At 39.1% G+C, this 4,233-nt stretch overlaps 1 pseudogene; it reads right to left on the bottom strand.

The window, feature by feature from the left end:
• Positions 1-590: 590 nt before the first annotated feature.
• LOC120365357 (ubiquitin-ribosomal protein eL40 fusion protein-like) lies at positions 591-3,729 on the bottom strand (annotated as a pseudogene).
• Between the last annotated feature and the right edge of the window lie 504 nt (positions 3,730-4,233).

Genomic DNA, 4,233 nt, shown 5'->3' on the forward strand with positions numbered 1-4,233 from the left:
TCAGAGCTTTGCTTTAAAACCTGTTACTACCACTCTGTTACACTAGTTATAAGGTTTTATATATCATGAAAGACTTCCTCATATATCATCTCATGGAATACATGCAACAGCCAGCACAGCTATCACCATCGCCCTGAAGCAGAGTATACTCCTAAGCCTTAGCTCACTTAAGTGACCCAAGTGAAGTCACAGAGCTGTTGGAACTGTGACCGGAATACTGTGTGTCTACGTGCGTGCAAGAGAGAGAGGGAGAGACATAAACAGAGTTGGGATGGGGTTGATCCCACTTCAATATATATTCCCAAGATTGCATTAAGGAAGTTCCACAAATGTTTCCCATCAGCGGGCAGCTGCAAGAAAATAAACCACCAATGGAAGCCCTGGGCTTAGCCCTTGCTCTGTCACCAATTCACTCTTGATGGGGGCGAGTGACTTAGCCTCTCTGATTGTTTCTTCAACTTCAAAAAAAAAAAAAGTGTGCTGAATTGTTTCATCTTTTGTTTTTCCTTAGTCAATGCAAGGGACACTTGATTGAGGGCCCAGGGTCATGGGGCCTGGGCAGGAGGCTGCCCTTCAGGGAATGAAGAGCCTTATTTTAGCTTCTTGGGGCGCAGATTGTTGGCATGGCCACACCTCTTCTTGCAGCGGTTGACAGCACAGGTGTGCAGCTGAGCACAGCACTTGCAGCAGGTCATCTTGTGGCAGTTGTATTTCTGGACGAGCTGGCGGAGGGAAGGCTCAATAATGCCACCTCACAGGCACAGCACCAGGTGCAGGGTGGACGCTTTCTGCATGTTGCAGTCAGAGAGTGCTACCATCCTCTAGCTGTTTGCCCCAAATATTAGATGCTTCTCGTCAGGTGGGATGCCCTCCTTGTCTCAAACTTGGCTCAGACATTCTCAGTGGTATCACTGGGCTCGACCTCAAGGGTGATGGGTCTTGCCTGTGAGGATCTTCACAAACATCTGTATCACTACATCTGCAGCTCAGCAGCCGCACTCTTGTTTTGTCTTTGATTCCTTTTAAGTTCAGACAATCTGATTTTCGAAATTAGACCGTTAGATAAGAGATCAGGCCAAGTCACTTCCAGAAATTTCTGAGCCCTGGATTAGGAATATATATTTTCATGTTTCTTCCCCAAACTCTTCATATGGGGGCAGGGAGCAGAGACAAGACTGCAACTGGTCTGAATGCAACCAGAATTTAAGCCGGTGCTGTCATTAAACTGAGCTTTAGCCATTGGCACCAACGTGGACAACATGGCTTTGCAGGAAACGAGATCCAAGTATGCAGAAGATCAAAAGCTTTACTCCACCGAGATCAGCAAAAGACACATTTCTCAGACACTATTCTCGACGGAATTTAAGATCTTGTGAGATCCTGCCTAATTGAGAACTTAAACACCAGTAATTTCAGGCCAGTGACAGCCCTAGATCAATAAATACCCAAGTCACAGTAAATCAGAAAACAATGTTAATAGGATCAAAAATTGCTTTATATGGCAGTAACTGTATTTATTCACTATCTATGACTAGTAAAATACAGAAAAGGTAGGGACTTAATATATCATTCTGTGTTTTTATTTTTAACACAAACTATAATCAAATTCAATAGGTTTTCTCGATGATTCCATGGCTCTAGGGCAACTAAGAACATTCATCAAGAGAAAGACATTAAGGCAGGGTTTTAACAAATGAGAAATAGTCATTCCCTGGAAAAGATGAGGTTTTAAGACGTTATTGGGTCTTGAAAGCCTTGTAATTAAAGCCAGTACTGATTCTGGCTTTCAAGTCCCATATTGTTTAGTGGGTGTATTAGGGTTCTCTAGAGGTACAGAACTAATAGGATAGATGCATATATAAAGGGGAGTTTTTAGGAGAATCGACTCACACAATCACAAGATGAAGTCCTACAACAGGCCATCTGCAAGCTGACGTGCCGGGAAGCCAGTACAAGTCCCAAAACCTCAAAAGTAGGGAAGCCGAGAGTATAGCCTTCGGTCTGTGGCTGAAGGCCCGAGAGCTCCTGGCAAATCGCTGGTGTAAGTCCAAGAGTTCAAAAGCTGAAGAACTTAAGAGTCTGATGTCCGAGGGGAGGAAGCATCCAGCAAAGGAGAGAGATGGAGGCCGGACGACTCAGCAAGTGGTCTTTTTCCATGCCTGCTTTTATGCTGGCAGCTGGTTAGATGATGTCCACCAGATTGAGGGCGGGTCTGCCTCTCCCAGTTTACTGACTCAAATGTTAATCTCCTTTGACAGTACCCTCACAGACACATCCAGGAAAATAGTCTGCATCCTTTAATCCAATCAAGTTGACACTCGATATTAACCATCACAGTGGGCATAGTACAATACTGGCTTTCAAGTCCCATATTGCATAATTGTTGTATTGTGTATTCATGTTTGCACATATTAGGGAAATTTCAAGGACTCTCTACCAACGGGTTTCTCCTTATCAGCAGATGTCCATAAGGAAGATAGCAGGAAAATTCATCAGAACTCATAACTACGATAGCTTTCCCAACTCCAGCACTGGAGTCCCAACTTCACAATTTTTTATTTTCCAATATACAACATTATCTACCTGACATCTTACTTTCATACTAAACAACGAAATTGGTGAAATGAGAAGTTGAATATGTAAGTTACATTCTTCCCAAACACATTAAACTATTTAGTAGCTATTTAAAATGTTTATTCCAGCACTCCTTAAAATGATGCATTATGCACTCATACGACAAGGTGATCTGTAACTTTCAAAGTATGTTGGCTATAATTTGAGTTTCAGCATTCATCACTTATCAAATACTCGGTTAACATCTGCCCCATAGATATAAAATAAATACTACACAGTCCTTGCCACAATAGTCATAGTATAGTAAAAAGACAAACATTAAAATTAATAATTACAGTAATACAGCTAGTGTTATAATAGAGATATGTAGAGTGGCTATATCTATTGATGTTTATTCTATTAGAATTTAAAACTGAGAATTTTTAAGTGTTTATTGTTCATCGAAATAATAAACCCATTGCACGTTAACATAAATAACATTTTTATGAAAATGACTATTTCAAAAAAAGCAGTTACTAAGTGAAATAAACCAGTCAGAAAAAGACAAATACTATATGATTCCACTTATATAAAGTACCCAGAGTTGTCAAATTCAGGGACGGCAAGTAGAACGATGGCTGCCAGTGGCTGAGGGACAGATGGTGTAATAAGGAGTTATTAGTTGGTACAAAGTTTTAGTTTTGCAAGATGAAAAAATTTCTAGAGATGTTGCACAACAATGTTAATGTACTTAACACTACTGAACTGTACACTCAAATGATTAAGATGGTAAATTTTATGTTCATGAGTATTTTACCACAATTTTTTAATTTTAGAAATTTAGTAAAAAGAATGAGTTTTACACTTTTATACATCTCATAAATGTCTAGTTTAATAACACAGCTGGATTCTTAAATATGCTCCCTACATTCAATCTGTTGCAATATATTGTTTTGATTGAAGTATATGAAGATTATCCAGCGTCGGATATTTTTTTCTAACTGTGATTATGTACTTAGAAAAGCAAGAGCATTTTGATAGCATTATCGGATCGCTACAGATATTCTTCGGTGTCACACCAAAATTTAACAAGTGGTAGCTTCTTAAAGGTTAGTGATAATGTGGAATCTGAAACTATGCATATTAACTGTTACATTCTGTAACATTACTACCCATGGTTTACCTCCTACATTGACTGAATCTTTTACCCATGCATGATTTTGTAATATCAAGCATTGGTCATTGGGAAAATATTGGTTCACTATGTTAGTTGAGCAATTTTCCAGATCTTGTATCAGGTCTTATATCACAAAATTCCATGTGTTAATATTACTTCTAAGCTCAGAAAAGTCTTTAAGTATTCTGAAGCTATCAAGCTCATGGTGGTGAACACAGGATCTCCAAGATACTAATTTTCTCTTGAAAGCTCAAATTTTATTAGTCATATGCTATCGGTGAGTTTCTTGACACAATAAGCACATTTTGTTTATTTTTGTAAAAACGCTCCACTAAAAAAAGATCTGCCATGTCTAAATAGCCATCATTTGTCTTATTTCAAGTAAAAACGGGGCCCCATTACTGTTTTCAAGTAAAAACAGCTCACATTTCAAACTATCAAACAGCCATAGCATTGTACTTCAGTGTGCAGAAGGACCTTGTGCCCATGTCTCATTTTGTCAC

This window comes from Saimiri boliviensis, chromosome 10, assembly GCF_048565385.1.
Source record: "Saimiri boliviensis isolate mSaiBol1 chromosome 10, mSaiBol1.pri, whole genome shotgun sequence".
NCBI lineage: Eukaryota > Metazoa > Chordata > Mammalia > Primates > Cebidae > Saimiri > Saimiri boliviensis.